At 36.2% G+C, this 12274-nt stretch overlaps 1 pseudogene; it reads left to right on the plus strand.

Annotated features, from left to right (window-relative positions):
* Positions 1 to 8076: 8076 nt before the first annotated feature.
* LOC149563202 (DNA sliding clamp PCNA pseudogene) lies at positions 8077 to 8900 on the plus strand (annotated as a pseudogene).
* The last annotated feature ends 3374 nt before the right edge of the window (positions 8901 to 12274 follow it).

Raw genomic sequence — 12274 nt, forward strand, 5'->3', positions numbered from 1 at the left:
CATCAGAATCTTCTTCAACAATGTAGCATCTTTTACCTTTCTCCTTGTAATCTCTGCTATCATCTTCTCTTCTGTTCTTGTACTTGTTTCCCTCTTTGTAGTTCTTCTTCTGTGTACATCTTACAATAATATGTCCTACTTTGTTGTAATTAAAAATAGGGAGCTTACCTTTGAATTTGCCTTTGCCTCTGTGGAATCTTCTAGCTAGTAGTGCTTCCAATTATTCCACATCCTCTTCATCTATGCTGCTGTCACTAGATGCATGTTTTCCTTTTCTACTCTTCTTCTTTGATTTCACCTCCTCAGTATCTTTTAATGATAACTTAGCCTTGAAAGCAGATTCAAGATTTTTAGGTCTGTAGTTATCATAATTGGATAATTCAAATGCAGTAAGTCTTCCTACTATTCCTTCAAAGGTTAGTGTGTTTCCTGGTACACACCTTAGCTCTTGGATGGCTGAAACTCTAATAGCATCGATGGGGAGAAAAGTTCTTAAGTATTTTCTATTGGTAATTTCATCTTCCAAATGACCACCTAGACTCCTTATTGCACTTACCGCTTCTTTCATTCTAGATGCATATTGTGCAACATTCTCACCTTCCTCCATTTTCATGTCATCAAATTTTCTTCTGAGGCTTTCTCTCTTGGCTCTTTGAACATTTTGATTTTCTCCATAGATATCTGACAAGACTTTCCACATTTTGAATGTAGAATCACATCCTTTGATGTCATCAAATTCAACATAGTTGAGTGCAGTGGCAATCTCTAGCATTGCCTGATTATGCTCCTTCCTTTTGTTTAAATCATTTGCAGAAAGGGGTCCAAGTGGATCTACATGTCACTCCAATTAAGGTTTTTGCATAATCACCTATTGATCCAAAGTGTAGTTTTATTAGACTTTTCCATGCTATGTAGTTATCTTTTTTGAGCTTGGGAACTTCTCTCTTGGACATCTTGATCTTCTTGCTTCTATTACCTTTAAACTAAATTAGCAGATGGCTATGATACCAATTGTTAGAAATGCTTTAGAATAACTGAGAGGTGGGGGGGGGGGGGGGGGAATCGGTTATTCAAGGTCTAAATGTCCAATTAAAACTTTTATCAAGTAAGGTGAGCCTTTTAAAACAATTCATTCATTCAAGCTTAAACTTTCCTACTTAGCAAGTTACTGTAAATCAATATGCAAGCATAACACATGAAAGATCAACACATAACACAATGATTTATGTGGAAACCCAATTTGGGAAAAACCACCAGTAACATGCTACTCAATTCTTACTCTTCTGAAGTGATGCCCTGTGAAAGGCTACAACACACTGTTAAATATGACTTGGTTAAAGGATTTATCCACCCTATTAAAAGTGGGCCTGGTTAGAGGACTTTAGAACATTCACTTGGAATGCCACCCTATTAAAGGATTTACAAATGGTTGTTAAACCAACTTAAGTCCATAGGATTTTTACCCTACCTGATACAATTGTTAGAGAGTAACAACAAGGGCTTTTGATCTGATACAAATCACAACTTATCTTGCATATTTCATATCATAGTTCAACTCTTCACATTGCCTGGCTTTTTAGTCTCTGTAGCTCTAATAACTTGTTCCCCTTTCAAGCTTTGTATCCTTGAGTCTTCATGCTCGATATACCAGTGCAATCTTCTTTATGACCACTAATTGAAGCAGAGTCTCTATGCTCTATTCTTCCTTCTCCTTGACACCTTTCAACCACTTTTCAATCTGGCACACTAGCAACTCTAGCTTCTTGGCCTATGACTCCTTAAATAGAAGTCTGGAATTGCTTTTCCTGCTTGATTCTTCCCTCCTTTAATTTCAGTTTGAATGGATTAGGTAGGGTTCATTGAATCTAACCCACATCTTGTTCCTTCTAGAAACATCATGAAGAATCCTCTTGAATTCACTCAAAAATAGTTTAGATAAAATTTTGTGCCACTAGATCATCATCCTTATCCTCCAACTAGTTCACAAAATTCAAGGTAAAAAACTTGTTAGGTCAGATTTGGTGAATCTTTGACTTTTCAAATAATGTGGTAGCTCAACACTATTTAAATTTTGGTTCTCAACATATACTGTGTTACTCAGCATCAACTACATTTTACTAATCCTCGACACCTACTATGGATTTACTCAACATCCACTAAGTTTTTCTAATGCTCAACACCTGTTACTTTGCTTGGCTCCTGAACATGCTTGGCTCCTTCTGTATTACTCGGCACACACTAGATTTTTCATTTGCTCGACACCTACTAAAAAATTGCTCGACTTGAACTAGCTTGCTTGACACTCACTAATGAACTTAGGTAAGCCTTGCAGTCAACCTCGTTTCAACTTATTCTTTCAGTATTTCTAAGTGTGACCAGCCTCTGTATCTTCAAGTATGTTATCAATATATCATTTAACCATTTTCTTAACTAATCCTTGCACTTCACTACAAAATCATAACTCAACCTTTCCCTTAGGTACTCTTTTTACATCTTGTTGATTAAATCCTATTCATCAATCAACTAAGTGATAGTACTTGGATCTTATAAGCAATTGTCATTCCAAAAATAGAAAGTTTGACATCAATGACAAAACAATGATTGAAAATATTCTTTAACAACAATCTCCCTCTTTGCAACAATCTTCATCATTCTTCAACATTCAACAATGATCTTTTCATTAGATTTCCAACATCTTTTGGGGCCCATGGATATATCAGAATTGGGTACCCGATTGTTTAAAAATTGGGTACCCAATTTTTAAACAATGGGTACCCAATTTTTAAATAATCGAGTACCTATTTTTTAAACAATTGGGTACCCATTTTTGTCAACGGTTAAAACTGAATTGGGCACCCAATTTTTGAATTACAAATCGGGTGCCTGATTCTAGTTGATATAGGTGGGAATCTGGAATTGCCACAAATTTGCTTTAGGTTTTTCCTTAGGGAAGGGCATGGCATAGGCTTGGTCCCATCAAGCCATGACTTCATGAACCATTTTTTTTCTAAGGCATTTAATCAACAATTTTAGGGATTGTTGTAATTTTTGTATGGTCGTCTCCATTAATTTTTTGACGAAACAAAAACCCATTATAGGTCTTACTATTCTGATTTCAAAAATGTAAATTTTATAGTGTTATGAGTTCATTTTCTATTTTTCCATTATTTATTAATCAAAAGTATCTCTTAAACGTTAAATAGTGACTTTCACTAAAACTTTAATAACTCTTTTAATTTTTCATATTTTGTAAATTAATTTACATGTCATCAATCATCACACAATTCTTTTAAAGTTTAAAATAATTAATTTTTAATTTTAAAATTTTTTTTTTTTGATTAAATTATGGCATCCATACATGAGATGTTTTAGAAATTAGCTTAATCATCAATTAAAAATTAATAAAAAAAAGTTCATTAAAAAATTCAAGAAAAACATTCTCATCAATCTTTTGTGTGTCATGTAACTTTGTTTAAAAGGATTCTCAAAAATTCATTTAGTTGTGTCAAATAATATTGGTGTCTGTACACGATTGTGGTATGGTCTTGAAATAAGCATTTTGAAAAAGTTCTTTTTAAAGATCCATACCAAAAAAAAATCTATCATATGGGTATACAAATAAATTACATATTAAAAAAGAAGATCCCAGGCACTACAATTTTTATTTCTAGATTTTTTTTATATTTAATCTCTAAATGCCTCAAATTTTGGCATCAATTGACAAAATATTTCAAAAATAGGAAAAACACTTCCACTTTTTGGCCAAAAGTGAGACCCAACTTCTTGCACTGACCCATGTTCTTATGGTTACTATCAAATCCTTTTGCTAAAGAGATCATTTGTTTGTCTCTTTCAAAGTTGCTTTGTCCTTTGGGAGACTTTGTTCACAATGCATCATATCTGAAAGAGTCTTATCCTTATTGTTTAAAAAAAAATAGTTGTTAGCAAGTCTATTCTCAACAACTTTAGGCGAGTCAGTTTTTACTTAACCCATTTCAAAACAAACATCATTACTTTGTCTTTGGTTAAAAATCCTCTTTTTTATATACACTCAAAAACATCCATCTTCAAATTTACCCTTACTATCTCAAAAAGAATTGTTAGCAACTCTATCTGCAACAATCTTAGGCCTACCCTATCCTTCTTTATTCTTTATTGCTAAAATCAAGCCACTTTTTCCTTTTGATAAAACACCATTTCTTAAACCTATTTACCCAAGCAAATCTATATTACCCAAACTAAAGTAAAGGTATACTTAGCGTAGTCACTACCTTAACCCATAGTTTCGACAAACCTAGTTGAGATATCTCATGCTAGATCTACCAAAATGTAAGTTCAAGAAGGTTAAACTTCCACAAACAATAGTTTATAGGGAAATTGAAGTAGGATGCAAAAAGTATACACCTAATCTGAGGCTCACCAAATTAGATCACATTGATAAGGAAGGTGTAGATGTTGTTTTGCAAACCAAGTGGGATCAAAAAATTTAGAACTTAATCCTAAGATGTGGAATTAATACAAGCCTTATTAAGTACACTAGCTATACCCACTTTGATTAAGTTCTTCTTCTTCCACACACACTTTTCACTTACCATCTCATAGAGACAGGTCTCCATCTAGATTCTCATCTTACCTTAGGCATTTTGTAGAATCATCATCTTTTAGGTCATACATTTTAGGTATTCAAATTTGCTCAAAACAAATATAGGTCAAAACATCCTCCATCCCCCCATTCTACTTAAAGAATTTGGTGTCATTTTGTTGAGTATTGTCTATCCTTCATCTTGCATCCATTACACTTTCTTGGTTATCCCTCAAACTAAGTATTGTTTAGGGTACTCCTTTTATGCTAGCTTTCCAAACACATCAACCCATGCCACCACCAATCAATCCATTACCCTCTATCACTAACTACTTCTTTGTGCCACCCTTAGGGAGTAGAAAAACAATCCCATAGAGCAACCAACACTATCAGGGATGCTTCCCTCCACCAACTATTTGGTACCCATCACCACTCAGCTACCTTCTCATATCATAACATAACCATCATATGTTAGGCCAAATTTTCTCTCTCACACTATAGCCTCATTATTTCCACCATCAATTCTCCAGCAACAACCACCCAACAATCATTTGTCCACGAACCATCACAGAGTTATCTATCTGGGCAAAAATCCTATATCTACCTATCTCAACAATAATCCTCCTAGCAGATGTAGCAATATGTCCAACCAAGTTACCCTAGCAGACCATAAATCTTGCTCATAACACCATTCAATCCACACTTAACCCACCATAATATATCCAACAAACCATCCATATTTACCCACACAATTTGAGACATACCCTACACCAAGGATACCAAGGTTGGGGGTACCAATATCAAAATCAAATAACTCTAAATGGGAAGAGATGAAAAATTCTCTCAAGGAAATCAAAGATGGGATAGATTCCAATACTTTTAAATTTGAAATAGTCTGGCCATATCCATTTGACAAGGCAATCATGATGACACCGTTTCCCAAGCATTTCAAGGTTCCTAAGTTTGATAAATTTAGGGGGAAAAAGGATCCAGTTACGCACGTCAAGGAATTTTATATGCATTTCCAAGAGTGGCTTACAATGACATATTCCTCATACATCTTTTTCCCAAAATATTAGGAGGGCCTTCTCTTGAATGGTTCTATCAGATCCCTCATGGAACCATCAAAACTTTCACTAAACTGATAGAGGCCTTTGTAGCCCAATATGCTCATCTAGTTGAAACTGAATTATCCATAGTTGACTTAGTTGATGCAAAACAAAAGGGGAGAGAAAGCCTTGTAGACACTTACAAAGATGGTAAACTCTCACGACACAGATTTCTTGTACTATCCCTGAGTGCCACCTTGTTAATATATTCATCAACAATGCCCATCCTAGTCTTGCACATCACATGGTCATGAATTGCCTCCAAACCTACAAAGACATTAAGGAAAATTGTATGAGCCTTGAATAGGGACTTATTAAATACGGTTTCATTAAGACTTACAAGAAAAATACCCAAGATCAAGGTCAATATAATGACAAACCACAGTACTAGAACAAAAATAAAAACATAGTTATCAACAGAGCCACATACACTCAACATGTTCATGAAATTGGGATAACATCTGACACACCTGACACATTTTATCAACAAAAATCTTATCAACAACAACAATTGATTTATCCACAACCACCTATACATAGCAATCAACATCCTCAAAATTAGGCCAACACAATCACACTCTCAGCTAGACCAAAAGTACGTGTTCAAAGGAAACCTCGAGTATACACCCCATTAGGTGAATCATTTGATGTTATTTTTGAGAAATTGGCCAAGGATAACATTATTCAACACCCCCAGACACAACCATTAGAACACAATCAGTCTAGATCATCTTGGTATACAAAAAAATGAGTTCTGCAAATTCCATCATGTTAAGGGGCATACCACCCTTAAATGCATGCAACTCAAGGACTATGTCCAAGATCTTATCAACCAAAAATAGATCATAATGGGGGCCTAGGCCTCACCAACCATAGGATTATTAATATATCAAAATACTTTTCCTCCATATAACACAAGTAAAGCCCCTACAAATAATTTGGTCACCAAAAAACCAAAAAATGCTCAAAACAAACAAGGTGATAACTGAGACAAGTCTCAGAACTATACATCAGCTTACTTGGACTATGGAAACCTAATCAGATGCATATCACAGGTCGAGCCTTCTATAAATGTTATAAATATCATGTTAGGGTAGTTTTTTATTTTTCCTATTTTGCTAGGTTTTTCCTACACTTTTAATAATCTCGCTTAGGTTAATAAAGCATGTCTTATTAGGTGAATGGTTGTGAGGTGTCACCTTCCTACATGTGAGCATCCATTAGCTATCTTGGGAAGATACTTTGCTATCTTTAGTCCGATAGATGGTTGCTCCTCATTGGTTGGTGTTGCCACCTCCTCCCTCTTCCTAGCCTATATAAGCATGCTACCTAGCTTGTATTTGCATCTCTTGTTTTTGCATCCTCTTAATGCTATTTTGCTTCCAGCATTTGCATTACTCTCTTGGAGACTAACTCTATGATGCTATTTTGATTTTGTATCATTTGCATTCATAGTTTAGATATTTACTCTTTCCACTAGTTTTTTGGGTTATTAATCTTTTCAAATTCTAACATGGTATCAGAGCTTTTCTATGTGCAAGAGTAGATTTTAGTTTCCTTATTTGAGAGATTCGGGAGGGGCTAATAAACTTTATTGTAGTTTTTTGAAAAATGAAGTATGCTCTTCTCTTGCATCTTTGGATGATCCTGAGAATCAGAAAAGTTTTGACAAAAACAGTTTTTCTCTGGGGTTTCAATCTCAAATCTAACAACCAACTTGCATATTTGGAGTTTTCAATCAGTTTTACAGGTTCCAGCATGCCATTGATGGACTTAGGAAGCTGATCTAGCATTTGCATGTCATATTCTGGTTGTTGGGGTCGTTTTTTGATTTTTTTGGAGCCGTTTTTTACTGTTAAAGGCGTTTGATTTACACTACAACAACATCTTCTGTACATCAGCAAGAAAAATGCTTTCTGGGTTTTGTTCACAGCCCTGAAAAATCATCTGGGTATCTTTTAGATTTTGCATGCAAGTTGTATATTTTGCAGAATTGAGCATGCAAAGCTACAGCCATACCCCTCTCCATTGGCAATTGCAGATTTGAACGCAATTTTCAAATGTCTCATTCTTGCTCATACAGACTCTGATTTTGATGATTCTTGTTATGAACTTGGCTATTTTTTTGTGCTCTATCCACTAGTGGAGTTGTTTTTTGATTTTCATACATGAATTCTTTAGAAATTGCAGATTTTCAGTCGTGATTGTGCACAGTTCTCGTTTTGGAAACTTCGGAGGATCATAACTTTCTCTTACGACCTCGTATCGAGGCGATTCTTTTTTTGAAAGTGCATAATTTTTTGAGTAGATCACAATGGTGCTATTTGTTTCCTTGATTATTGTGCCCAAGTTTCACTTCTAGCATATGCTCTTCATGAGGAGTTGTGTGGCATTAGAGAGCAAAAGGTGAAGATGTTGGAGCTCAGGCTGGTGCAGGGGAGCCTCTTGAAGAAGGTGTTGGAGGCCATTAAGGATCTCGTCACTGACGCCAACTTTGATTGCTCAACCACAGGCTTCTCCCTGCAGGCCATGGACTCCAGCCACGTGGCACTCATCGCCCTCCTCCTCCGATCTGAAAGTTTCAAGCACTTCTGCTGCGATCGCAACATGTCCATGGGAATGAACCTCAACAACATGGCCAAGATGCTCAAATGTGCCGGCAATGATGATATCATTACCCTGAAGGCCGATGATGGCGTCGACACTGTTATCTTCATGTTTGAGAGCCCTAATCAAGATAAGATCTCAAATTTTGAAATGAAATTGATGGACATAGACAGTGAGCATCTGGGAATTCCAGAATCAGAATACCATGCAATTGTGAGAATGCCATCTCAGGAGTTTGCTCGCATTTGTAAAGATCTTAGCAGTATTGGTGACACTGTGGTGATTTCTATAACCAAGGAAGGCGTGAAGTTCTCAACACGGGGGGACATTGGCAGTGCTAACATTATTTGCAGACAAAATATCTCTGTCGATAAGCTAGAGGAGGCAACCGTCATTGAGATGCAGGAGCCAGTGTCATTAACATTTGCTCTGAGATATATGAATTCTTTTACAAAGGCAACTCCACTTTCTAATACAGTAACTATAAGCTTGTCATCTGAATTGCCCGTGGTTGTCAAATATAAGATTGTAGACATGGGTTACATCCGCTTCTATTTGGCTCCCAAGATTGAGGAGGAAGAAGAAATGGCTGGAAGTTAAAAGTTTGTGTCACTCATTAGAGAATGATTGTTTGTATCTCTTGTTTTTGCATCCTCTTAATGCTATTTTGCTTCCAGCATTTGCATTACTGTCTTGGAGACTAACTCTATGATGCTATTTTGATTTTGTATCATTTGCATTCATAGTTTAGATATTTACTCTTTGCACTAGTTTTTTGGGTTGTTAATCTTTTCAGATTCTAACATATCAAAGGCCTAGAAGCCCAATGCATGGTCACCACTTGAAGAGCTCGAATAAACATAGTTGGACCATCTGTATCTACTCCATCAAGACCACGTCCATTAGGACCACCTCCATCAAGACTATAGTATAAAATCTTGGAACACCTTGGAAATATGCTAGCTCAAATTTCCATTTTGGATCTCTTATGCATAAGCCCACTTTATCAAGAGATCCTCGACAATGATCTTCATGAGTCACATATCCCTACTAACATCAACACCACCACATTCTGCAACCTTGTAGGCCATCTATGCACCTCCTGTAACTTATCTTCCAAAACTTCAGACATACCAACTATTGAGCCTCATCATATACTTCCACTTTGTATAGCTATCATGGTCTCTGACTTTGCTGTCAAATGAGGCATGATAGATAATGGATCAATCTTGAATCTATGTACTTTAAAATTTGTCAAACAAGTGGGATACATCAAGGAAAATATCCTAAATGAGGTCACCACTACCAAAGAATATGACAATATGGAATGAACCACTAAAGAGACTATCCTGCTACTTACCAGAGTTGGCCCAACCACTCAAGAAATAGTTTGTCATGTAGTTGATCTTAACCTTGCATATAACATCCTCCTTGGTCGACCATGGATTCAAACCATGAAGGCTATTCTATCCACATATCATCAGTGCATCAAATGTCCACGTAATGGCACTAAGATAATCATCCATGCTAATCTGTAATCCTTTTCTTATTGCAATGTAGTGGAAGCTTCATATACCAACCATTATACTAGGATCAAGATCGACAACACCATGGCTAACTCCTCTAGCACATGCCATAATTTGGACACAATTTTAGCCTCCACTCTTTTCATGGTTAAGATCAACTACCAAGGTTGTGGAGAATACAGTCTTTTAGATGCTTTTTCTCTTAATGCTTTATTGCTTGATCCACATACTATAGGGCACCCAATCTACTAGGAGCCAAAGATAGACATAGCCCCCCAGTTCACAAAACTTGGGAACACCACATTTTTTTTCTAACAAGATCCTTAATGGAGAGGAAACAACTCTTGATATAAGCACATGGTTATATAAGATCCCCCACCCAAAAGTGAAGAACTCCTTGACTACTTCAAAAAGAAAAATCCACAATCACATCGCCTTGGTACCAAGAAATAGGATTATCAAGGAGGTGGTCTAGGTCATGAGGAGTTAGGAATTAGATAGCCTATAGAAGCCTAAAAAGAAGAAAATAAGAAAGGCCTAGGTTATGGACTCCCGACAACTAGGGGCAATCCCATTGAGGTTGAAGACATTCCTAAAGAGGTAAAAAATAAATCCTATGATGAAATTTTCCTCAATGAACTTATCTTAGGAGCCTCTATTCTCTGTGAACTTTCCATTAACCTCATAGGCCTACCACTTTCTCACCCCAAACTCATTGATTACGACCAACAAAGCGTTATCCATGTTGACAAATTCTACACAGAGCATACACTCCTCAAATTCATGGGAGCTAAAACACCACACAAGAAACAACTGCCATAGTCAGCTTATGTCTACAAGTTGGATCCAAAAGGTTACTTTGGAGAGGAGGAAATCTCTAGTCACAAAAATGAATAGAGAAAATAAAACAAAAAGCCAAAAAGCAAAGAAAAGCATTCTCAAGTGAAAACTCTTCTGGAGCACTATCAAACGACTCAAAAAATGAAAAGAAAATAAAGAATGCATCCAATGATGAAAATATTTTTGAGGCACCCGAGGATGGAGATTTCATCCTTCCCCTACAAGATCATAGGCTTGCAATATCATTAGTCTTGATAGAGGAAACAAGGCCCGTCAATATCAGTTTAATGAAGATACCAAAAATCACATATATTGTGGCATCTCTACCACCTAAACAAGCAGAACTTCTCATCAAAGTCCTTTGTGAAAATATAGGTCACTTTGCATGGTCCGATTAAGACATGCCAAGGTTGGACCCTAAGTTAGTGGTACACCACTTGGTTGTAGATCCAAAGGCTAAACCAGTCAAGCAAAAACTTTGTAAGATGCATCCCAATGTTACTTTATTGGTTAAAGTGGAGTAAGAAAAAATGCTAGATGCAAAGATCATTCACTCAATTGACTATTCAGATTGGATCTCCAATATGGTTCCTATTACAAAGCCTTCTGGTGATATTAGGATTTGCACAGACTTCAAAGATCTCAACAAAGCTTGCCCAAAGGATGATTTGCTATTGCCAAATATAGACATGATTGTTGATCTCACTACATGCCATGAGCTCTTATCATTCATGGATGGTTTCTTGGGATACAATGAAACTTAGATAGTAGAAGTAGATCATAATAAGAGAACATTTACCACCCCTCCGGGAACATTTTGTTATAACATGATGCCATTTAGATTAAAGAATGTTAGGGCAACCTATCAAAAAGCCATGATAGTCATCTTCCATGACCTCATCCACAAAATAATTGAGGATTATGTGGATGATATTCTATTCAAGTCACTTAATCCCCTTGATCACTTATCTCATCTTGAGGAAGTGTTTGATTAGTTGGCTAAGTACTGTCTCATGCTCAACCCCAAGAAATATGTCTTTGGTGTCACATCTAGATAGCTTCTAGGGTTCATTGTGTCATGATGTGGTATTGAGATTGACTCTAAAAAGGTCAAGGCCATCATGGATATGGCTCCTCCTAAAACATTTAGACAACTTCACTCTCTCCAAGGGAAACTATAATTAGTCAAAAGATTAATGTCCTAGCTCACTGATAAGTGTCAACTATTTACACACTTGCTAAAAAAGGATCAAAATTTTAGGTGGGATCCTATTTGCTAATGCAAATTTGAACTAATCAAGAAATACTTGGCTAATCCTCCTATCTTGGTTCTAATAATTGTGAGATTACCACTTATATTATACATCACAACTACCCCAATAACACTAGGTGCTCTTCTAGCACAACTTGATGATGAAGGAAAAGAGAGAGCTATTTCCTACATTAGTCATACTCTAGTTGGGTACAAGCTTAATTAGACACCAATGGAAAAGGCTTATTTAGTTGTAGTCTTTGCCACTTAGAAGCTTCATCATTATATGTTAAGTCATACTGTGCAACTAATATCCAAGATTGATCCATTGAAATATATGTTGTCACACACATTACTC

The sequence above is a fragment of the Cupressus sempervirens genome, chromosome 4, assembly GCF_028749045.1.
Source record: "Cupressus sempervirens isolate cs-2001-9-10 chromosome 4, ASM2874904v1, whole genome shotgun sequence".
Classification (NCBI taxonomy): Eukaryota; Viridiplantae; Streptophyta; class Pinopsida; order Cupressales; family Cupressaceae; genus Cupressus; species Cupressus sempervirens.